We start from the raw sequence: 25655 nt of genomic DNA, 5'->3' as shown, positions 1-25655 counted from the left end.
CCTCCCATCAGATGTCAAGGAAATAAACAACTATCTGACTTTTAAAAGACACCTGAAGGCAGCCTTGTATAGGGAAGCTTTCAATGTTTAATGTTATGTTTTTATATATGTTGGAAGCTGCCCAAAGTGGCTGGGGCAAGCCAGTCAGATGGGCGGGATACAATTATTATTATTATTATTATTATTATTATTATTATTATTATTATTATTAAAAAGGGGTCTGTACCTTTAAGCACTACAATCAATGATCATTTCTGGTTGATGTCTCTCATCAACACCTTTGTCATGCTTAACAACTTCCATCCCTATGATACCCTGAAATGCAAGCTTTTACTGCATTTTTACACCCCGGGGGAATGCTCCAAACCAGGGGTGTCAAACTCAAATTCATCGGGGGCCGCATCAGCAGTGTGGTCACCCTCAAAGGGCCGGTTGTATCTGTAGGACTATGTGTCCACTCTTTATTATCATAAATTATTGTCACTGCATTCAATTATTACTGTTTTTTGTAATAATGTAAGTAATAACTAGCTCTGAAAGCAGAAACATAGTCAGAATAATGGCAAGTAGATATTCAAATGTACAATTATTGTACAATTTATTGAAAAATGATTTTTGGTAACTGCACTGGGTGGTGGAGGCTCGCTAGGGTTTCATGCAGGACCTTTGCAGAGCTACTAGTACCTGGAGATGCTGGGGTCCTTCTGCATGCAGGACAGATGTTCTGCCAGTGAGCCACCACCCTTCACCAAAGGGACTGGCTGAGGTTGACTCACTGGAGCTGCTCTCCTGGTTCCAGGGTTTAAGGGCCAGAAGTACCGTGTTTCTCCTAAAATAAGACACGTCTTATATTTATTTTTCCTCCAAAAAAACCCACCACGGCTTATTTTCAGGGGATGTCTTATTTTTTATTATTGTAAGGTGGGCAAGGCAAGAAAAGAAAGTACCGTACCGGTAGTGTTTTGCAACTGGGCTTCGGGGCTCGGCACGGTGTGCTGCACACTGTGGCTCTTGCCGTCGGGGCTCGGCGCTGTGCACGCTGCAGCTGTTGCCGGCTCCTGCTCGGTTGGGGCTCGGCTCTGTGATTGCTGCGCCTCTTGCCGGCTCCCCTCGGTCGGGGCTCGGCTCCGCGAGCGCTGCACCGCTTGCCGGCTCCTGCTCAGTCGGGACGGGCTGTTGCTGGCTCTCCCTCTGGATCGGGCTCAGGGAGGCGCGCTGTTGAAGGCTCCCGCTGGGTCGGAGCTCGGCTCGGCGAGCGCTGCGCCTTTTGCCGGCTCCCGCTCAGTAGGGGCTCGGCGCCGCGCACTGTTGCTGGCTCCCGCTCAGTCAGGGCTCGGTGCGGCGTGTGCTGCGCCTCTCACCGGGTCCTGCTGGGTCGGGGGTCGGCATAGCGCGCTGTTGCAGGCTCCTGCTGAGTCGGGGCTCGGCGAGCGCTGCACCTCTTGCCAGCTCCGGCTCAGTCGGGGCTTTGTGCGGCGCGCGCTACGCCTCTCGTCGGGTCGGGGATCGGCACGACGCGCTGTTGCCGGCTCTCCCGGGTCCTGCTGGTCGGCCCTCGTGGGGTCCTGCTTGGTCGGGGCTCGGTGCACTGTACTGTCGGGACCTGCGGCTCTCGCGGGGTCCTGCTTGGTCGGGGCTCGGCGCGCTGTACTGTCGGGACCTGCGGCTCTAGCGGGGTCCTGCTGGTCGGCTCTCGGGGGGCCCTGCTGCAGCTCTTGCTGCTCCTGGTTAGTCGGGGCTCCACGTGGGACACGTTGCTGGGCGTTTTGGCGGGGCAGCAACATCTGTTTCCTTTTCCTCTTCCTTGGCGCCATCCAGACCTGCTCCCCCCGGCTTATTTTCAGGGTATGTCTTATATTTATTCTGCTCATGAAAAGCCTGCCATGGCTTATTTTTAAGGCCCGTCTTATTTTAGGAGAAACACGGTATAAAGCAGCATCCTATGTTTCTGAGGAGAGGAAGAGGGAGGGGAGGAAGGAAGGAAGGAAGAAAAGAGGGAGTGGGAGGGAGGGAGAGAGGAAGGAAGGAAGGAAGGAAGGAAGGAAGAAAGAAAGAAAGAAAGAAAAGAGGGAGTGGGAGGGAGGGAGGGAGGGAGGGAGGAAAGAGGGGAGAGAAAGAAGAGTAGGAAATAAGGAAGGGAATAAAGAAGGAAAGAAAAAGAAAGAGGGAGAGAAGAGGGAAAGGGAGAAAGAAGGAAGGAAGTAGAGGGAAAGAAAGAATAAGAATGAGGGAGAGGAAGGAAGGAAGGAAGGAAGGAAGGAAGGAAGGAAGGAAGGAAGAAAAGAGGGAGCAGGAGGGAGAGAGGAAGGAAAGAGGTGAGAGAAAGAAGAGTAGGAAAGAAGGAATAAAGAAGGAAAGAAAAAGAAAGAGGGAGAGAAGACAGAGATAAAGAAGGAGGGAAGGAGAGGGAAAGAAAGAATAAGAACGAGAGAGAGGAAGAAAGAAAGGGAAGGGGGGGTCGCCGCCTTGATTCAGGGCCAGAAAAGAGCGCGAAGGGACCCGACCCCCCCCGACCCCAGCTGTTTGTCGGCGCTTTGCCGGCGCGGCGCTTCAGCAGCAAGGTCCCGCTGCTGGGTCCCGCTGGCTGGGGCGCTCGGCGGGCCACATGACGAGGTCTGGCGGGCCGGATTTGGCCCCCGGGCCTTGTGTTTGACACCCATGCTCCAAACATTTAGTAACATTTAGCATTCAGTAATTTCAAACATTCACTAACTTCTCAGAATTATATATGCTTTTGCACTCCCAAACTCTGGTACTCCAAATCTTTAACAATATGTACAGTTTAGTTAGTGCTAGGAATGCTTGTGATTGTTTTGTGTGTGTCTCAGCTCATTTAAATGGTGAATAATATTCCTGCTCATCATTTTGATGCAGTGTTACCACTGAGCCGTACAGAAGTGATCAAATTATGTGTGTTTATTATTTTATTTTCTCCTTTAGTTATGAGTTTAATAAAGGTTTCTGCTGTTGCTGAAGCAGATCTTACCCTTTCCCTGAATCATGGGCCCATATTCTAGCTAAATTGAAACATGTATCAGCAACAAGACAAGAGGGGAAGTGTTTGAGTAGGACTGGCTGAACCTGCGAGAACAGCAGGATCAGGCCCTTCTCATGAATTATCAGTAGGCAAGAAAGCCTTGTGGACTTCAAGCCAAAAGGGAAGCACCAGAACTGCAGGTATCTGCTTTTAAGAGGGACCAGGCTGTGATGGGTGACCTTGCCATGTGCAGGGCCTGGTGAGTGCATAGTGGCTTCATTTTCAAGACCTCCTCTTTCCTTCTTAACATTTATACTTAAGAATTTTAGGACACTTTTCAAAATATAAAAATTATAGGTTTCATTCTTTGTGCTACATTCACAGTAGTGCTTGTAGTATGTCAGCTTGGTGCCACATAGAATGTAGTGGATCAAAGGCATCTTGCTACAGGACATTTTCTTCTGCTGCTGCTTGGAAGGGGCAGTGTGTGGCTTCAAATAAAAACCAATAAATGATGGAGCGTTGCTTCAGCAGGAGGTGTTGCTTTTGTGCTCTTTAATAAAAGGCCTAATTGTGCAAACCTATGTTTGTCTTCTCCTTCATGGATCACTGCCTTTACTTTTTTGGGCTCCCTGATCACTGCAGATGGTGACAGCAGTCACGAAATTAAAAGACGCCTGCTTCTTGGGAGAAAAGCAATGACAAACCTAGATAGCATCTTAAAAAGCAGAGACATCACCTTGCCTACAAAGGTCCGTATAGTTAAAGCTATGGTTTTCCCAGTAGTGATGTATGGAAGTGAGAGCTGGACCATAAAGAAGGCTGATCGCCGAAGAAGTGATGCTTTTGAATTCTGGTGCTGGAGGAGACTCTTGAGAGTCCCATGGACTGCAAGAAGATCAAACCTTTCCATTCTGAAGGAAATCAGCCCTGAGTGCTCACTGGAAGGACAGATTGTGAAGCTGAGGCTCCAATACTTTGGCCACCTCATGAGAAGAGAAGACTCCCTGGAAAAGACCCTGATGCTGGGAAAGATTGAGGGCACAAGGAGAAGGGGACAGAGGACGAGATGGTTGGACAGTGTTCTTGAAGCTACGAACATGAGTTTGACCAAACTGCGGGAGGCAGTGCAAGACAGGACACGACTAAACAACAACAATGTTTGTCTTCTCAGAAGTAAGTCCCATTGAGTTCTGGGTGGCTTACTCATAGGTAAGTGGATTGCAGCCTATATTAGCACTCAAACACTGAAGTGGTATGGTGGAGGAGAGCATACACAGACCTAAATTAGTAATAAATATAAAAAAAACCACACTAAAAGTGGAAAATAAAACCTTAACAAAATCTGCAATAGTGAGCATGTGTACGTTGGGTGTGTGTGGAGAGAGTGGAATTCCAGTGATGTCACAGACACCATCCGATGATACTTGCACCGCCCTATTTCACTCAGCACTTGCTATAACAAATCGTGTCCTCCCTCAAAGAGGGCATGTGTTGCGGTGCGACCTGGCAACCGAACGCTGTGTTGTGGGTGGGTACGATTGGATAGCCACAACACCCTATTGGTAGGTCCCTTGATGCTGGATTGAATCAGGCCAATGGGATACTAGCCAGACTGATCAAGGGACCTATATATGCCCATGCACGTGACTCAGAGCTTTTTCTTTTGGTCAGTGCAACGGAACACCCGCCCACCTCTCTTTTAGGGCTTGCGCGCTCGATCTTGCTATGCTGTTGTGTGTCATCTGTCATTGGGCAGGGGCATGGCAGGAATTTTCCCCACTTGGCTGATTGCCTGGTGCCATTTGGGTTTCGCCTGCCGCGTAGCAAATTGTCACAACTTGTATAGTTGTGAATAGGCTCTGGTTCAGATGATAGGGATGGGGGAAAACTCTCGCCATCCCTATGTGAAGAGTATTCCATTAAAGGGATCAATGGACTCAATGGTTTGGTCAACCCTGCGAGGAGTTGTGCCCGTGCCTGAGTCCAGGGGGACATCTGGGTGGTGGACATAGCATGTCCCCGGCTTTCCGCCATTGCAGGTGTTCACCCTAGGCTGACCTATGCTGGTGCCCAGAGTCAGCGCTACCTGCAAAGGGTGCAGGGAGCTAGTCGAACCAGAGCCTATGCAACCACTCACCTGATGTAATCAATAAAGTTGTGGCCTAAATTCTGCCAAAAACCAAACCAATATTTGAGTCTTTGAGGGAAGTGCCACCACTTAGCATTTGCTGCAGAAAAAGCAATAATGGCAGTAGTTTCTAGAAACCATATGGTTCATTGGAAGCCTTGCAGTTTTCTTATTGAGAAGATCAGTAAAGGGGAACCAACTTTCCTAACATATAGCTTGCCCACTACTACAGAAGTGCTGCAAGCATGCTCTCTCTTCACATCAGCAATGTCCAACAGGCCCTGGCCAAGCCTCTGCTTGAGCACAGTGTGTGCCCCAGAATCCTCTACAACACACAGTAATTCCATGGAAGAAAAAGCCTTGCTCCCACATCGCCTTGTTTGCCTCTGAGCCCCATCACTCCTGGCAGGTCTTGGGGTTGCACTTGGTGAAATTCAGTATCAAAAAAGGTACATACTCCTTTCTTTGCTTGATTTCTGTTCCTTGGTTCAAACCAAACACTTCAAATAATCCCAATTAAGCAAGCAGCCCATATCCATTAGTCTCCGAGAGGTATATTTAAAGGCTGGCTGGCTAATGTGGTGAAATTCATTCTGTTAAAATATGAAACAGTGGCCATGAGTGAGAATTGTTTTTTTCTAATCTCTTCCGCTTTGTTTGAACAGCCGAGGCAGCAGCTCCTGGAAATTGAGCTCTTTGAGCTGCTGGAACTTTGATTAATGGAAAGCAATTTTCGGATATCTTTGCTAAACAGCCTAAACACCATACATATGGGATATTCATGGAGGGCTTGAATGCAAAAGAACCTGCCACCTGGCCCCTCTTGGTCCAATATCAATGACATCCCCTTAGTTATGGGTCTCAGTGTTTAATTGTAGTCCTTCTGCTCCCAAGGTTTTCTATTTTGTGAAGCAGTGTAGTTGCTCAGCCAGGCTAAGGTCAAGTCTTTTATGTGGGTGTGAAAAACCAGGTAAATCTTATGTGTTGAATGAATTGTGCATTATGCAGGCAACTGGATGTAAAGGCTGGGATGGAGCAGTATTAATACTACTACTACTTCAAGCAGGAGAGGGCTTGAAGTTGGGTTAACATCTGGTTAGAGGTCCCATTCACAATACAGTCATATCTTGGTTCTCGAATGCCTTGGTACTCGTATGTTTTGGCCCCCAAATGCCGATAACCCGGACATCAGTGTTCCAGTTTTCAAACATCCTTTGAAGGCCGAACGTCTGATGCGGCTTCTGATTGAGTGCAGGAAGCTCCTGCAGCCAATTGGAAGCCACACCTTGGTTTTCGAACGGTTCTGGGACTCCCAGAGTGGATTAAGTTCGACAACCAAGGTATGACTGTACCATGTTACCAGTCATGGCTTCCCCCAAAGAATCCTGGGAACCACAGTATTTTAAGGATTCTGGGAACTAGCTCTGTGAGGGGTCTCCTAACAGCTCCTAGTATATATGTATGGTTTGAATTTGCTAACAGTAATATCCACTATAGTAAGATGTATTGTTGTTCTACTTAAATTATAGCAATCATGCCTAAATTTGCATCTATTCAAATTAGCATATGCAATTCTTATGCAAATCAGCATTATCTCTCTCTCTCTCTCTTAAGAAAACACTTGTGAAGCAAAGTGTTCATTTCTTAGACCTAGTTTGTCACAACTAGTTTGCCAGGTCCAATTGCCTGGTCAGTTCCTCCCACACATAACCAATGCTTCATTCCATGAGGAAAATAGAATTGTCAGGCTACAAAATGTACCTCTTCTGAAGACCTGGTGAGCCCTGGAGCACTAATTGAAATCAGAAAGGTTGAGCATCTATCATTCATGAGACATCCCTCCAGATAATCCCAGGACTGCCGAGGACTTGATGCTTAGAGGAAGCAGATTGCACATACCTGTGGTGTGCAGGATATTTCTTCTCCAGAGCGCCTTTGTGTTTTTTACTAGGACTAACACTAAATGTCACTCAAGGCACTCAAGGTACTCACTTCAGTTAAGCAGCATGGGAGGGAAGCACGGCAAATGACTGTTCCACATGGGCCCCCCATGATCAGGATGCATTAACATCCTGGATAAGAAACCTGGCTTCATGGAACAAGGCACATATCTATAATTTCCATATTTCTAGCTATAACTTTTAATGGTTTCATCTAAGGAGGACACAAAGCTCTCTCACCTGCTGTGGTGGGCAGGTCTCCAAGTGAGCTTGTCCTACCATTGGCAGGCTGAGACAGCTTACCTCAGGCAGGAATAGGTAGTTCTGTCTTGGCAATCCACGGGTGGAGAACCTACAGCCCTCCAGAAGTTGTTGGACTATAATTCGCAGCATCACAGTTTATTTGCCATCAATGGGAGTTGGAATCCAACATAATCTAGAGAGCCTCCATTTCTCTAGTCTTGCTAGAGTAAAGACTTAAGTCATTACTGAACCTTGAATATCATGGCTCAAAATAGCTCAAATTATTGCAACATATTGTGAGAAACAGTTATAGTTAATAGATGGGTTCAGCTTCCCGAATAAACCATGGGAATTGTGGAATATTGTTTGGGATTCTTATTATGATAACTGCTGGGGCAACTCTTTCACTCCGGCTAAACCATTTGCTTCTTTGCTTGAAATCTAGCCACTCTGAAAAGTCTCTTTCCTGCAGCAGCCAACTCTCTCATTTCAGGAAACAGTGGATAAAATCTTGCTGCTCATGAAATAGTGCTTCAGTTTATGCCAAAAGGTTATTTACTCATAGAACACAACTCAAGCAACTTCGCTGGAGGGCTGCTTGTGATTTAAATGTCATGACTAAAGCAATACCCTGACTCACAGATACTATGAGCGGGAAGCAACGTTTGCTAGATGTGTTCTTTTTGAAGTGTTTATTAAAAGGAACTGGGAGAACTCAGGAAAGGGAGTCTGCTCCTCTCCTGTTGTTGCGATGGGGTTATGGTTGCCAGGTTGCAACCCAGAGATCTGCACTGTAAAATTCCCCGATGAGGCAAAAGTCAAGTCATCTATAGCTGCTCCCACCCTTCATTCCCCTGTCCGTCTGCTGTCTGCCACCTCCCACCTGATGTCCAGCATATCTAGAGTTCTGCTCATTACAGTAGACAGGAGAGGGCAGGTAACAAGTACCTGGGGAGGTGGGAGAAGCCATGAATGTCTCATCTTCTGCCACACTGAAGAATTTAAATAATGTGTTGCAACTAGGGAAGTCTTACCCAGTTTGATCACAGTGAGACCCTTGTATGCTCTATTTGAATATTCACCAAATTTCCAAATATTTGTGAATATCTATTCAGATAGTTAGCAACAGATATTCACAAATATTTGGAAATTTGGTGAATATTCAAATGTCACAATTCGGTTGTTGTTGTTTTTTTTAATGAAAATGTTCCAGGCAAAATTTGAACTTGCATTTTGAATGGGAAGATTTTATTCTCAAAATTAAAGTGCTTTAGAATTTTTCATAACTTTCAGTTATTCTGATTTGAGAAGGTCTCAACTGTGGCATCTCATTAATCTCATAAAAATGGTAATTTGTACTTGACAGGTTGACCAGGGGAGGAGCTGTAGCTCAGAGACGGAGTGTTTGCTTTGGTTGCTTGGTGGTGGGTCTAACTTCCTGGGTTCAACTCCCGACATCTCCAATTGAAAATGAGATAGCAGATGATGTGACAGACCTCTGACTGAGAAGCCTGGTAGGACTGACCCTATTATTAGGCTTGGTGAGGTGTCTGCCTCAGGTAGCTGGTTCTGAGGGTCATGAACAGGTAGCAAACTTTTATTTATTGTTGTTGTATTTTTGTTGCCGGGCATGGGAGAAGTGCTTGTGGGATTTTATATTATTTATTTTCATTTCAGTCTACACTACATTCAAAGAATTACGTGAGTGTGGTGTACAAAAGCAGGATATAAAACATAATCACAAAAAATGTTAAGAACATGTGCCAACAAGAATTGAAAGCTGCGGAAATAAAATGGACTAATTTGGCAAGGCTTTGGGAAAAACAAAGGTCAAAGATGTAACAATATTGCTTCACTTCTAGGGGAAGGAATTCCAGAGAACTAGTGCCATGATGATAAAACTACATGCTTGGATACTCCAGGTGCCAAAAATGACGCATGACTGGCGTCAGCTCGGTTCTATGCACTTTTACTGGCAGCAATGCAACATTTGCAGGTCTGCCTCAGCAAAAGGAGACAATACCAGACAGACTGGGTGGAGGAATAGTCTTATCTGGTGTAAGGCAACTTTATATGTTGTGTTGCATGTTTTCTTTCAAATGCAGCCAGAAATGAAATGCATTGCATATTATCAATCAAATGCAATTGGATAAAATATCTCTACATTTCAGCTATCAAGTACTCTCTGATGTTAGCTAAAGTACTTATCAAATGCAATATACAAAGTAGTTTCAAAACGATTCTTCTGGTAGTCCTTTGTTCTTTTGAAGTTTATCGTTCATCAACAAAAACAATAACTAAGATACCATTTGCCTATTGCCATTGGTTTTTCTCTGCAATGCACAGCCAACCTCACGTTGCAGTGGTGAGGTTTAACATTACCTAACAGGGAGTGATGGGTATTCTGGAACCTGCCCCAGAATCCTCTGCAATGTGCAGAGGGCAAGTGGCAGCAGCTCAGCGGTAGAGCACATGCTCTGCATACATAATTTCCCATGTTCAATCCTTGGCATCTCCAGGTAGATCAGAGAAAGACTGCTAGTCAGTGTGAGCGGTACTGAGCTAGATGGACGAATGGTTAGATTTGTTCTAGAGCAGTTTCCTATCTGCAGGGGCTCTGTGTGGCAGATATACAAGTTATTTGTCAGCCATTGGTGTGTAAAGTGTTCTTTGAAGGTAGAGAGTCTGAAAAGCCCTGTTTATAGGCAATAGTATATCAGCAATCCCTTCTGTCAAGTACTAAACACTCTTGCTTGTCAGCTAACAAATGCTGCAATATATCTAGATCATTAGGGCCAGCAACGTTTGCAACTACTGTAGCTGCACCGAGTACATACCTGAAATTTCACAGACAGTTTTTGTTTCAGGCCCATTATGTAATCTTCCCAACCCACCCTTGAGTGTTGTCTTGTCTCTAGTTCCATTATAAATGCAGAGGTGGTAGAATTAAATAAATGGGAGGTGACAGCAATCAAAAGGAGTAGGAACATGGAGGATTTTATAGCCATTAAATAATATTTTATTACTATGTTCTCCTAAGAAAATAGCCTTCTGAGAACACTGAATAAAAATGAGAATGCTGAAAACAGAATAATTGAATGAGCGGATGCAAAATATCAAAGACAAATGCTTATGAGAAAAAGCCTTGATTAACAAATCGATTGCACGGCATACCTCTCTGGGAAGTATAAATTTTCCTCTTGGCTGTAAAGGTTTGATTGTATGCTAGGGAGGACATGAAGACAGAATGTGTTTTTTTGCAATAAAAGTCTGAGGGTTGAAAATTGTCTGAAGAAGAACTCCCATACAGGATTTGTAAATACAAAGAAGCACTGGCTGTGTACACATTAACTCGTGTATAGCACAAAAATGTAGTTTTTCCTCAATCCAGATTTGTTCATGTTCCGCCTCAACATGCTGCTTTCAATCTAGATTACTTCTAGATCCTGCCATCACAAGGATGGATGTGGTTTCCTGATACACATTTGAAAGTCCAACCCATGATTAGGCTGTCATTTGGCCCTATTGAAATTCTTCTTCTTCTTCTTCTTCTTCTTCTTCTTCTTCTTCTTCTTCTTCTTCTTCTTCTTCTTCTTCTTCTTCTTCTTCTTCTTCTTCTTCTTCCCCAGTCCTCCATTCTTTCAAGGTCACCTTGAATCCCAATTCTGTCTTCTGCAGCATTGGCTACCCATCCCAGTTTGGTGTCATTGGCAAATTGGATGAGCATCTCCTTCATCCAAGTCATTTATAAAGATGTACAACAGGGCCAGGACAGAACCCATGACAGCACCCCACTTCCCCCCAAGGTGACAAGGAACCATTAGTGAGCACTCTTTGGGTTGAAAGAGCCTCAACTAGGCAGTTGATTGGCTGTTATAATTTGAGTAATGTTGTTAGCCTGATTTTTCTTTATAACATTTCCCTCTAAGTCACACATTTCTCCACCTGTGAGGTCTGCAGCTACCCACACTTCCAGAACATTGCAGCAGAAAATGTATAATAGACTAAAATGCCATTTATATGAGGTCTAGAGATCTAGAGTATTCATTCAAAGTCATCAATATCATATCTAAAATGGACTCCACTAGAAATAAACTTGGACAATCTGCTCTCTTGGGATCACAGGAAGAAAGAAACCGAATGCACACACACACTCAGAAGATATTTTGTATCCCTATTGACTTTCACATCTACACTACCGGTACTTAAAAGTATCTGCTGAGCTTGCCCTCCCGCTATCAATACTCAAAAAAATGTGTGAAGTCCTTATTTCTTTCCTAGTTTAATGAATCCTCAATACTGGTGGGAGGGAGCTTTTATAATGCCACAGTTCTTTTTAGCACTATCCCAGTACTCCTGATAAAAAAATATATTGCTTCATTTTACTACTTGAGCCTAATGATTAGTTTGCAAAGAATGTTTGAAGAGTGGGAGAGAAAGAGGTAATTGTGTAGTTTTTGCATAGTAAAGATTGTGTTTTACTTTAGCTCTGGACTGCAAAGGTGGGCCTGGAGAAGGAAGATCTTTATTTAAGGTTAGCAATATGAGCCACTTGCACTAATTGAATAAGGTCTCTTGACCTGTCAACTCATCTGCTCTGTTTCCCCCATACCTTCCTCCTACAAGGAGGAGATTGGAACCATCTGTTTCCTAGTTCAAGCTAACCACAGTTTGTTGTTATGTCTGAGCCAGGCCACACTGGTTAGTTTAAACCAGGAATCATCAAATATTTTGGACCTTTGACTGCATTTTCAAATGAGAGAAACTATAAAGAGCACCATGCATAGACTGCAACACACTTGCATGGTCACACAAACTCTCCCTCACTAGAAACTAGTCTTGAAAGAAGTGCCTTAACTTTTTTTCAAACCTGATATTGAGGGGGGAGGGTGATCTTCCTGGAGAGTGTGGAGGCAAGAATTAACCTTCTAGTTCAGGCATGCCCGACCTGCGGCCCTCCAGATGTTTTGGCCTACAACTCCCTTGATCCCTAGCTAACAGGACCTATGGTCAGGGATGATGGGAATTGTAGTCCAAAACATCTGGAGGGCCGAAGTTTGGGTATGCCTGTTCTAGTTTAGTCAACAGAAGGCTCTTCAATGCTATCTTTAGTAGATGGAAGAAACCCTTCAGGCACCTATACCTGCCATCATCAAGTTGGGTTTCAATAAGCCATTATCATCCCATGGTTTCCAATCCTTGTTTCAAGAAATCACAATGTTGCAACTAACCACAGTTCTCGGTTTGGCTATAATGACAAACTGTAGTTAGCTTAGAACAGGAAGTGGATGTTTTCCATCTCCTTCCATTTTACCACACTAGAAGAAAGGGAGAGATGAACCCAAGACCCCAGGAGACTTGTTCACAGAAAACTAAACTATTGTTTATTGTTATGTCCGAACAAGGCTACTGAGTTGTGCTTTCAATTTTTGTTTGGGCTAGAAGTTTGGTGGACTGTAAGTAGATGCAAGGAGAAGTTAAATCTGATTTGTGGTTTGCTTGAAGGGAGCTGCTGCTGCTGAACAGGACTGGATAATTTTTGCTATCACTTTGTCCTATCCTGTTTTTATTCTCCTTGCTTTGTGTAATGATCTCTTGCTTCAAAAGAAGCCGGAAATAATTTGGAGAAGATGAATATTTAATGATCCAAGCTAACTTTGTGGGGAAATATTGCCAGCTTTGTATTATATGATCATTTATTGATTTTCTAGTGCTAGCAATGTACATGGTGCGTTAGTACAAGGGGTCAGGACCCTGCTGGAGGTCCTTACAATTCATTTGGGTAAATCGGGGTAAACATTACCAGCTTTGTATTGCCTTGTCATTTCTTCTCCCCCTGATTTCTTTTAACTTTCCAGCACACATTAAAAGTCTTACTTTGGAATATATTTCCCCCATGTCAATGCAGCTTTCTCTTCACTTGTGCTACTCAAGCATGTTGCGATGCCACATATATCAAGGAGCAGCAAACACCTTTGTAATTTATGGTTGGCTTTAATTTTCATTTGCTTTTTCCTCTTATACTTTGGCATAATTATGTATCATTTTTATGAGGCAGTATAAAATGTATAAGCCTCTCTGGACAGTTTTATCGCCCAGTCTCTTAAATCAAAGTGCTTGGCTATGATCCCTTATGGGAACTATGCAAGTAAGAAATTAAGCCAAAGTGACCCAGAAGGGCATTGTAAATTATAATGCCTAATGTAAGGCCACTTTAACATGTCACAGAGCTGTCCCAAATTCATCTTACCTAGTTAGGTTCTGAGCAGCTCTGGGCTAATGATTTTGGCTTGCCTTCCATTTTCAGCCAGGACTGGCACATTTTGCAAAGTTCTATCGCACCCTCCAAACACCCAAACCTTCAGGTGTTTCCCACTGCATACATGGAAGGGGAGTGTAGTTGCACCTACTGTGACTCTCTCTGCCCCTAGCCTCCAAATGTTTTTGAATGCTCAAGCACAGCTTGCTTGCACATTGGCCAAGCTTACTGGGCAACTACTAGGGCCCATGCCTCAGAAAAGAGCCACTACTACTAACCCTTAGAACCTGTTGGCCCCGCTTCTTCTCCCTGTTACTGTCACTCTCTCAGTGAGCAAACATTGCAAGTAGGAGCTTCCACTCCTCTGTTCCTCTCGGCTGCCATGCAGATGGGACCCAGAAGGAGAGGAAAATCAAGTGGCAATAGTGGCAGATAGAAGATGGGACCACTCAGAGAGTGGAGAGTCCCTGAATGCATCTTGTTCAAGCTTTCCCACCAAAACGGAAGCTGGCACAGTAGCACTTGGGGTCTGCCCACAATAAGGAAGGTCACCTACACATCAGCAAAATAATAATAATAATAATAAGGCACAAATTTGCAAATAATGGTGCATAGGTGCAAATTTACAAACAATTGCTATGATTTAAGTAGAAATATGCTATATCTCAAGATTGTGATTTGATTATGTGTGCCTAGTCAGTCTACTGTCCAGTTGGCAACTTCTTTAGGCTCTTTGTTGTTAAACTAGCCTTGAACCCGTCAACCCTTCAAATAGAGGACTGCTATCTTTAAAGCAGGGCACATGGCCATCCTGTTCACAATGCAACGATGACTGTGCGGTGGCTGGGGGCAGTGATAGCATACACAATCCCACCACTCCCCTCCATAAAGTCACTGGGCACCATTCCTGAATGGGTGAAAAGCCATTGAAAAGAGGCATTTGGCATTATCCAGTTGTGGGAGAGTCCCGGAAAGCTAATCAGTGAGCAAAAGAAGTATGTTAAGAGCTCACGTCATATGCTAGGACAGACACAGTCTGCAGCCCTATGCACATTTCCCTGACAGGAAGAGCAACTTCCATTGGATGTTGTTGCACCATTGGGAGTAATTTGAACTTGCTTCTGATGAAGCACGCTAAGGATTGGGCTGCACATGTACAACCTTCTTGTGAGGAATTGCAGTCCCAGATTCAGGAGAAGAAATAAAATTGTTATAGGGGAAAGAAGTGGGGGGGGGGACTCTTGCCTTTTAATCTCTGGGTTGAATGAACTAAGGTCAAATTGTCCCCTTAACAAAGGAAGTTCTAGATTTCCAAGTTCTATATTGTGAGCACATGTACATCTCAGATTAGTGCTCCCCAACTAATCATGATTCCTAATCAACCCTGCAAATTCAAGGAATCCTAATTTAGACTTCTGCCTAACCCAGACCCATCTTGCTGTTAGCATGTGGCACACAAGTGTCAGGATGAGAACACTGTGGCCTGAAAACTCATCCAAGCAGTAATCTAAGAAAATTTGGCAGCTCACAAATCCTCCAAGCGCTGAATAGGGGCCCCTTTATGTCTCTGATATCTGCCTCTAAATGATGGAATAAGAGCCTCTTAAATGAAGACAAACTGTCTCCCAATTGAAGATCTCATTAGTTCACTGGAACAGGAAGAGTGTGTATAATTTAGTAAGATGCAGCATCTGTCATCTGGTTCTTGCAGAACCCTCTCCTTGGGGCCATATTGCCCTTAATAAGCCACTGTAGGAGTCCAAGTACTTGCTGCTTGAGCTCCACTCATTTTGAGAAGCAACAGGTTACCAGTGTAGGAGTGCTTGAACAAAGCACATAATAGCATTCCTTGGGGAAAACTGATTCCATCATATCTGGTACAGTCAGCCAATGCCTGTAGCCCCATGGTCCATACATGGTCCCTCAGGTCTGAGGTCCGCCTGAAACCAAGACAACCTTAGCTAGGAAGTGGATCCTTGTTTTGAATGTTGATGTTTTTTCTCCCAAGCTTCGTGAGAAATACCAAACCCTTTCTGGTTCATGGTTTCAAAAGTTTTTTAAGCTTCATAAGTAATGTCCAAAAAGTAATATTTTGCATATAACTTGGCTTCTATATATTGATGTTAACAACTTCTTATAATATATTATGCTATATATGTGTGTGTGTATTATGCTATAAATATATGTGTGGATGAGTACCTGAGAATTCAAATCCCTACTCCACCATGAAGCCCACTGGGTGATGTTGGGCCAGTCATTCAATCTCAGCCTAACCGACCTCACAGGGTTGTGGTGAGGATAAAATGGGGAGGAGGGAGGATGCTGCCTTGAGCTCCTTGAAGGAAAGATGGGATATAAAGATAATAAATATAAAAAATATAAAAATCAAATAAAACTACTGTAAGTCACTGGACAAGGAATCCTCTAGACCAAGGGTTGTTGTTGTTGTTTAGTCGTTTAGTCATGTCCGACTCTTCGTGACCCCATGGACCAGAGCACGCCAGGCACTCCTGTCTTCCACTGCCTCTCGCAGTTTGGTCAAACTCATGTTCGTAGCTTCGAGAACACTGTCCAACCATCTCGTCCTCTGTCGTCCCCTTCTCCTAGTGCCCTCAATCTTTCCCAACATCAGGGTCTTTTCCAGGGAGTCTTCTCTTCTCATGAGGTGGCCAAAGTATTGGAGCCTCAGCTTCACGATCTGTCCTTCCAGTGAGCACTCAGGGCTGATTTCCTTCAGAATGGATAGGTTTGATCTTCTTGCAGTCCACAGGACTCTCAAGAGTCTCCTCGAGCACCATAATTCAAAAGCATCAATTCTTCGGCCAAGGTAAGTCAACCTTTTTCAGGCCCGTCTTAAGCGCCCCTGGCGCCGTGGAGTGACGGATTCCTCCGGCGCCCCCCCACCCCGTTTCCCAGCGCGGTGGGCGGGCGGGTGGGCGCAGCGCGGCTGCCACAGGCGCTGCTGCGCAGTGCCGTGGCGGGCGGGCAGGCAGTTATATAATTTTAAACAAATAAATGGGAGTAGTTGTTATAATCAATCATTTGTTGGTTTCTATACTAGATAAGGCCTTACAAAGCCATTCAGATTTTAAAACAAACCCATCAATACAATCACCCCTTCTTCCTACAGAGCCGGCAAACCCTCTGTGAGCTTCACAAGGGAGCTCCTTATGGTGCTCACTTAATGGAAATTCTCTGTGCGCCTGTGAAATAGTCATTTGTGCCAAGCCTGTATGACCACTAGATGCTGCTTGTGTTCTCCTTGCAATCTATTGACTTTTTTTTTTGTTACCTATAGTACGCACTGCCTACAAATTAATCTCTGGCTTTGCTAAAATAAAAATGGCCATTGTGATCTTTACTTGCAGCTGTCCACCATAGAAAACCTGTGCATTTAGCTTAAGGCTAAAGACAAATTTAGAGAAATGCTGGATTTTATTTTTTCAAAAATGGGGAACTGGCCATTGTGTTTTTCTTTGTCTCAGCATCCTTAGATGCAGTCTGAAATCTGCATAGAACCAAGAAGGGTCTAACTCATGGATGAATTTGTTTCCTCTTCCTGCACTCCATTTTAGGATTGAGACCAATGTAGTCTTACTATCTTATAACGCCAAGCCAATTTACTTCTCCTCACTTAACATCCCGCCTGATGAAGAGCTCTGCAAAACTCAAAAGCTTGCTCACTATGTTGGTGACATTTTTGTTAGTGTAATAAAAATAAATGATTTCCAAGTTCTTGCAGTTATGTTGCATATTGATATTATTTTATTATTTTATATTATACATACTGCTTGCTGCAAAAAGGAAGCTCACATTAACTGTACATAACCTAAGGAGGTGAAGGAACTTGCTTTCATTAAAGGTCAGAGAGAGAAGGACCACATCAGACTGGCTTGCCAGATGTCCTGAGCGTAACAGACTAGTCAAAAAGCCAAAGTGGCAAGAAGACGAGAGAAGACTTACTGAATATAAGCAGAGAAGTAAACAGGATGCATCAATGCCATCAAATGAAATAATTTTCTCTGCTGATGAAACCAATAGCTGGTGCCCAAGATGGAAACAATGGAAGTTATGAATTGACATTAGGAAAACCAAGCACACTTTCCACTTCTAATAAAAAGACAGAGTATAACACATTAGAAATACATAATAGTTGGCCTGCATGTCATCGCTGCCACCACCACTGCTGCCTTTATGGATGCTTGCTGGATCACTGAAGAACACAAGTGACTTGTAGTTGATCATAATAAAGTCAAGAGGGCCCAAGAAAGTTATGGAATCCCTGGATCAGGAATTTGATTATCTTTGTCAGAATGGTGAGATTGACTGCATCTTCTTTGACGGCCATGAAGATACGACTAAAGCTATGCTGAAAGCAGACAATTCGAATCAGCAGTTCCCCAGCATCATCACAGAACAGCATTATCATGTGTGCAGGGAGCCAGGTGGAATTTATCTGTACCACTTCACTCCAGAGAAAGGCTCAAAGAGAGAAAAACCAGCTGAAGTTATTGCTAATAATCCTGTAGATTTCATGAAGAAGGAGGACATTGAAAATATCCTGCAAGTCATTGGAAGGGATTCTACAAATGTTAACACTGGCTGGGAGGGTGGTGCCATGCATTGGGGTAGATAGAGGTCAAGCTTGGTCGCAAGCTGATCTGGTTGGTTTGTGCCCTCCACATCAGTGAATTACCCCTGTAACACTTGATTGCAGCACTCGATGGGAAGTCACAAGTGGACGGGTAACATTGGCAAGATGCTAGACACTGCTACAGAACTCAGAACTAATCCTCATTCATCAGACTCTCAGTCGGAGAGCCTCTTACTTCACTGAGTGACAATATACTACTACTACTACTACTACTACTACTACTACTACTATCACTACTACTAATAATTTATTTATACCCCGCCCATCTGGCTGAGTTTCCCCAGCAGAACATTAAAATGCAATAATCTATTAAACATTAAAAGCTTCCCTAAACAAGGCTGCCTTTTCTAAAAGTCTGGTACAGTAGTTCTTTTTCCTCTTTGACATCTGGTGGGAGGGTGTTCCACAGGGCGGGTGCCACTACCAAGAAGGCCCTCTGCCTGGTTCCCTGTAACTTGGCTTCTCGTAGTGAGGGAACCGCCAGAAGGCCCTCGGCACTGGACCTCAGTGTCTGGACACTGAGGTCCAGCTCTGGGGGCCTTCTGGCAGTTCCCTCACTGTGAGAAGTGAGGTTACAGGGAATCAGGCAGAGAGCCTTCTCGGTAGTGGCGCCTGCCCTGTGCAATGCCCTGCCATTAGATATCAAGGAAATAAACAACCATCTGACTTTAGAAGGCATCTGAAGGCAGCCTTATTTAGGGAAGTTTTTTAATGTTTGATGTTTTATCGTGTTTTTAATATTCTGTTGTGAGCTTACCAGAGTGGCCGGGAAAACCCAGCCAGATGTGTGGGGCATAAATAAATAAATAAATATATTACTACTCCTGCTGGTTCAATATCAAAGTAAAACAAAGTATCTGAAGAAGTGTGCATGCACACGAAAGCTCATACCGATAACAAACTTAGTTGGTCTCTAAGGTGCTACTGGAAGAATTTTTTAAATTTTGTTTCGACTATGTCAGACCAACAAGGCTACCTACCTGTAACTAAACTAAAACACTTTTGGGTGGAAGGTCCACACCACATCTTGTTCCCACTGCAGTGAGTTAGGCTGTAAAAGAAGGTTGTAGTGGATGTTGTTTTACCAACTCAGCATGGTAAACATTCAGCAAAATGATAACAAGGACACTCTTGTGCTCAGATGACAGTGAGGAGGGGAGAGCTGGAATCCAAAAGGCCATTGACTTGAGGGGTGGAGATTATGGCATGCTGGGATATCTTTCTGTATGTCCGAGGAAGACATGGAACATAGCTGTTGTATATGTATAGGTGCGCTGGAATTTCTACGCCTGACATTCACACTTTGCCGTGCCCCCCAGTTGCTGAGTGAGCTGCTGTTGCAATGTGTGGCCTTCTATCACTCTGACACACAGGCCGCTGGAGGTAGCCTTCTACATTAATCGGGCATCCTTCCTGCCGCGCTGGGCAGCTGCTTTGCCTTCGAGTGTTTTGCAGTTCCACTGAAATCAGCAATTAAGACTTCAGAGCCCAGATGGGGCCTTTCCAGCTTCGCCATTGTAATTAATGTTGGCACTTTAGCCACTTACCTCTTCATCGGGGAAAGGGCAAAAAGCCTCAGCAGCCAGGCAGCCAAAGCTCTTTGAGCGTCCTTAGAAAGAAGAGCCATCGCCTGGGCTGTAGACAAAGGCAATATGCAATGATGATAAACCTGGGTGTCAGGAACCCTTTGGGTTGCAACTGTGCCTTCAACATCCTCATTCCCCATGGCTCTTCAGTGAGAACAAAGGCCAAATATAGATGGTAAGTTAACCTGTTGAATCCAAGTCCAGAAAGCACTTATAAGGGATAATAATTTTATAGAGAGATGATCCACATTTATAATGTTCTGTGATAACACATTTCATGATGGTATCAGTCTCTATGTCAGTAATGGCTGACTTGTGGCCCTCCAGATGTTGTTGGATGACATCATCCATTCTCCTTGCCTGTTGGCCATGGAAGTTGGGAGGGTTACAGGCAGCGGCGGGGCAAGCCTAACAGGCACCTGGGGTGGCACACATGCCCTGCTCCCAGGGGCCAGCTGGGGCAGGACACTCCGTGGGGCCTCCAAGGAGTCTGCCTGCCTCCTTCCACTCAGCCGCCCTACAGCTGAGGGGGAGGCGGCGGGTGTACCATTTGGGACAGCGCGGAGCCTGTGGGCCCTCAAGCCACTGTGTCACTCCCAGGAGAGTCGCGTGGCTCGAGTGTGCTGCAGGCCCCACAATGAAGAAGAAGAAGAAGAGTTTGGATTTGATATCCCGCTTTATCACTACCCGAAGGAGTCTCAAAGCGGCTAACAATCTCCTTTCCCCTCCTCCCCCACAACAGACACCCTGTGAGGTGGGTGGGGCTGAGAGACTTCAAAGAAGTGTGACTAGCCCAAGGTCACCCAGCAGCTGCATGTGGAGGAGCGGAGACGCGAACCCGGCTCCCCAGATTACGAGTCTACCGCTCTTAACCACTACACCACACCTGGCATTTTGTCACCCCCCTCAGTGGTGACACCAGGGTCATACCACCCCCACCTAACCCCCTTCCTCTGCCCCTGGCTACAGGTTAGATATCCTTGCTCCATGCTTTAGTTATGTCAACGCAGACTGAAAGAAGGGGGTGCTTATTGCTTTCCCTTGTAACCCACTATTTCCAGACAGGCTGCACAGATAGGTATGAACACAAATAATAACGGCATCGCAACCGTATTAAAATACATTATATAAAAAACAAAACAACTGCAAAAGAAGAAGCATTGAGGTTAAATGGTAAAACGAATACATAAAACCTCAGTGCCCACGCATCATTAAAAGCTGGCAGTGGAGGGGAGGTCTGGGCCTGATGCCTAGAACTCTTCAGGCAAGGCAGTGGATGGGCATCCTTCGAAAGAGTTTTACATAAGAACATTAGAAGAGCTGTGCGGGATCAGACCAAAAGCTTTGTCTAGCACAGCATCTTGTTTCCCACACTGGAAGCCACAAGCAGGACATGAGCAGGGCCGGCTCTAGGTAGACCCCCAGTGGTGCTGTGTGCAAGAGCGCCGGGCCAGTAGGCAAAGCCGTGCAGAAACCATGCTACGCCCTGCGGGGGCGCCGGAGCGATCTCTGCCCCTCAGCACCAGGGCGTGCGACCTGCTCGAGACTGCCCTGGACATGAGGGCAATAGCTCTCTCCCGTTGTTGTTCCCTAGCAACTGGTATTGAGAGTTTGGGCTGTGCCAATTCAGTTCAGACCATGGCTTGGAAAACAGTCCAGTTTGATCCTGGACTTTAAAGTGCTTTGAAGGTTGTTTGACTTACTTCAGGTCCAAAATCTGTTTCAGAAAGCAAAGCTTCATGTCTACTTCATTCAATGTTGTTTATTTATTTAGAGTATTCATATACCTCTTTTCAGGCAGACCTCACAAAGTAGTTTACACAATAACCATTGCTTAAAAAAAATAAAAAAAATAGAAGGCTACTACTCTTTGCCTCTCCCCTTTTGACAGAATTCAGTGAAATCTGCAATTATTCCTGAGTGGAAGAAGTCTAACAAAGGACAGACAAACAGACCCATTAAGCAAGAAAGGAAATGATCATTTACTGCTTCTTAATTTGTGGGGAGGAATCGGATGGAATTTCCTAAGAGTGAACTGTGAGGCAGGAAGAATCTTACTGCAGTTCTGATCTTGCAAGGTGGGCTTAGACAATCCTTCAGGTCCTCCACATGCAATATTGAAATGATAATACCGATCTGCCTTGCGGGATTGCTGAAATAATGTATGTAAATTGGTTTGAACATTCAAAGAGGCATCAAAGAGCTGATAAATATTTAGGAAGGGACATGGAGTTTGAGTCAGTATATTCCAACAGTATTTTCTAGGGTGAGCCTTAGAATCCTTTTTACCTGGATTTCGTTTTTCTTGCCTCATCTGGCGCCCTAGGCAGCAGAGATACTTTCCTACTGGGCCCTAGGACCTACTGCCACCCCCTTTCCACATCAAATCAGACTCTCTTCATCATGCTGCCTTCTGATCATGTTCCTGTCAAATCAACTTAATCTTCTCCGGCCCAATTATAATCAATCTAACTCTCCTCCGGATACCCACTGAGTTGGCATCCTTTCAGGCCCAGCCAGTGCGGTGAATGTGTAATAGCACCAGCTTTTTCATGGTCAGTCAGGGAGGGGTGGGAAGATGAAGTCTACAGATATGACAACTCAATTCCACAGTAGCTGGCTGTCATAGAGCTGTTGCTTCCAAGTGACATTTTGTGCTCTGAGAGCTTTTGGTTACTTTTTAAAAGAAATGTAAATGTTGCTCCAAAGAACTGGACACGTGTTTATTTATTTCACAAGATTTATATGTCCCTTGATTGTAAGCTCAAAGTGGGTTTGCAAAAAAGAATAAAACAAAGAGAAGCATCGGGGGAACCCTGTTAAAAACAACTATTGTATTAAAAACATTCAGAAATAATAAAAATCAGTAATCGCAACCCCCCTGATTGAAATACATGCCAAAATTCTACATGCCTGTCAATAGGCAGGGAGTTCCAAAGTTTGGGTGAGGCAACACTAAAAGACTGATGTCTTACAAGTGTGGATTGTCTGTTATATGGCACCTGTAACAGTGCCAGTTCTGCAGACTGAAGCAGTCTAGTAGGCGGATATGGGACTAAGGCGATCTCACAACTTAGAATCTTAGAATTGTAGAGTTGGAAGGGACCCTGAGGATCATCTAGTCCAACCCCCTGCTGTGCAGGAATATGCATGTGTCCCATATGTGGATCAAGCCTGCAACCTTGGCATTATCAGCACCATACTCAAACCAACTGAGCTATATTGTCACTAATGTGGTTCCAAAACTGTTAAGGGCTTTATATACAAATATACAAATAGTAACACCTTAAAATTGGCTCGGTAGTAAATTTGCTACTAGTGCAGGCCTCCGAGGAGGAGTTATATGCTGACAGAGTTTCACTTCTGTTGCATAAGGAATTTTAAATGAAATAAAGAAATTGAAACTTGCAGTAAAAGCCTACCTACCCACCCACCCACCCACACTCAGAAGTATATTACACTGAGCTCAATGGGGCAATATAGAACTGCAGCCTCCGTTTCTGGCTCTGGCATATATATATATATATATATATATATATATATATATATATATATGGCTCCAGTAAATTATATTTTGAATGATCACATACAGTAACCCCTGAGAGCAATCTCCTTTCTATCCGTAGCCTCCTCCTCTTCCTTTTGTGCACATAAGACAGGTGAGGTTCAGAATGTTAAAAAATGAACATTTCACAATAAATAGCTTCATATCACAGAGAGCTGCTTTATTACTTTTTTATTGATGATTTCATTTAAGTCTGGCTCATGTTAGTACTGATATAAAAATAAATATTTAAATGGCGAGTTTTTAGAAAATGCAGCCGTGCTGTTAAGCGTTTCTATTGCTCGGTTTCTGATTTACAATTATAACGGAATGAGAATTCTGAGCTGGGCAAGATCTTTCCCCCCAACCTGCTAGCCTCACATGGCCCTGCTGGGCTGCAGCCAGGTCACTGAAAACCCTGAGAAAGCAAACATGCCAATTGCCCAGGTCTGGTTAAATTAATCCATCATTGTACAGAAGCATTGAATGCTATAGACTGCATTCAAGGCATCAGACCTTTAACAGCTGAGCTTGCAGCTGAAATTTAGCAGCAAGCATTTTAGCTGGCTTCTTGCCAGGCAACACAGTGATGGTCTATTGGGGAGTGCTATAGATAGATAGATGATAGATAGATGATAGATAGATAGATAGATAGATAGATAGATAGATGATAGATAGATGATAGATAGATGATAGATAGGCTCCCTTTCAAGTTGTAATCAATCATATTCAAGAAGGATACTGACAAGCTGGAACGTGTCCAGAGGAGGGCAACCAAAATGGTCGAAGGCCTGGAAATGATGCCTTATGAGGAACGGCTTAGGGAGTTGGGCATGTTTACCCTGGAGAAGAGAAGGTTAAGGGGTGATATGATAGCCATGTTCAAATATATAAAAGGATGCCATTTAGAGGAGGGAGAACGGTTGTTTTCTGCTGCTCCAGAGAAGCAGACACGGAGCAATGGATTCAAACTACAAGAAAGAAGATTCCACCTAAACAAACTTCCTGACAGTAAGCAATCTTCCAGGGCCACATGCCAGCATTCAGCAGTGGGGGAAAAAAAGATTCCCTTTATACATACAGTGGAACCTCAGTTTACGAATGTCGCGGACCCATCTGGAATGGATTGATTCACTTTCCATTACTTTCAATGGGAAAGTTCACTTCAGTTTATGAATGCTTCAGTTTATGAACAGACTTCCTGAACCAATTACACCCATGCTTCGGGTTAAGTACGCTTCAGGTTGAGTACTCCGCGGACCCATCTGGAACGGATTAATCCACTTTCCATTACTTTCAATGGGAAAGTTCACTTCAGTTTATGTACGCTTCAGTTTATGGACAGACTTCCGGAACCAATTGTGTTCATAAACCGAGGTACCACTGTACACACATTGCATCCTCCATCCACACTAGCAAAAAGCAGTATCTGTCCTGAAACTCCGGAGAGCCACTTCAGTAAGCGTAGCCTAGTGATGAATAACATGTGTCCTTCCAGATGTTCCTGGACTCTGATTCTCAGCAGCCCCAGCCATCATAGCCAATGGTCAAGGAAGATGGGATTTGTAATCCAGCCACATCTAGAGGGTTTTAGGCTGTGGACAGCTGATCTATGCTTTTTAAGAAAAGTTTATGTCTGTCTCCTTTGGGACTCTGTTGATGGTACATGACAGCCAAGATTACCTTTAAAAGACATGCTGTTTACCATGCTTTTCACCTATGTTTTGATTGCTTTGGACCCTCCATTTTGAGGAAAGAACCTTGTTCCCTTGCGTATAAATGCTCAGAAGACAAGTCAGCTGCCTTTTCATCCTCTTGCCCTGCTCCCATTCAATAAGCTATGTGCTGGTCCCCATAGGCGTCTCTTTACCAGCAAAGCAGAAATAATCTAATTGTGGTGTGGGATATTGCTTGATTGCTGGCTGAGTGAATCCAGCTGGGGTGTGGTCCAGGGCCTACCTTAATATAACAACAGTCCCTGCCTCGCTTTCTCCCCTTGAGAGCAGACCTACAGAGAGGCTTTGGCTGTGCACCATCCTGGCCCTGGTCCAACTATTATTATTATTACTACCACCTCTACTACTGAAAGCCTTTTATTCTGCTACTTCTGGTAGGCATAAATGTTCTCATTTTAAGAATGTTCTATCTTGAATTAATCTGAAAAGAGCTGACTAGCCTTACAACATAGGAGCTGGTGCTGAAATGTAGAATTTGAGGTGTGACAAGAAAGAAGATGGACATGCTCATGGAAAATGTCCTGTGCCTGGGAATTTAGAGGAGGTTTGGGTGGGCCCAGCCTACCTGGTTATTTTAAAGAGTAG

This window comes from Zootoca vivipara, chromosome 7 (assembly GCF_963506605.1).
Source record: "Zootoca vivipara chromosome 7, rZooViv1.1, whole genome shotgun sequence".
Lineage (NCBI taxonomy): Eukaryota > Metazoa > Chordata > Lepidosauria > Squamata > Lacertidae > Zootoca > Zootoca vivipara.
The sequence above is the reverse complement of the archived record's forward strand: the minus strand, read 5'-3'. Positions refer to the sequence as shown.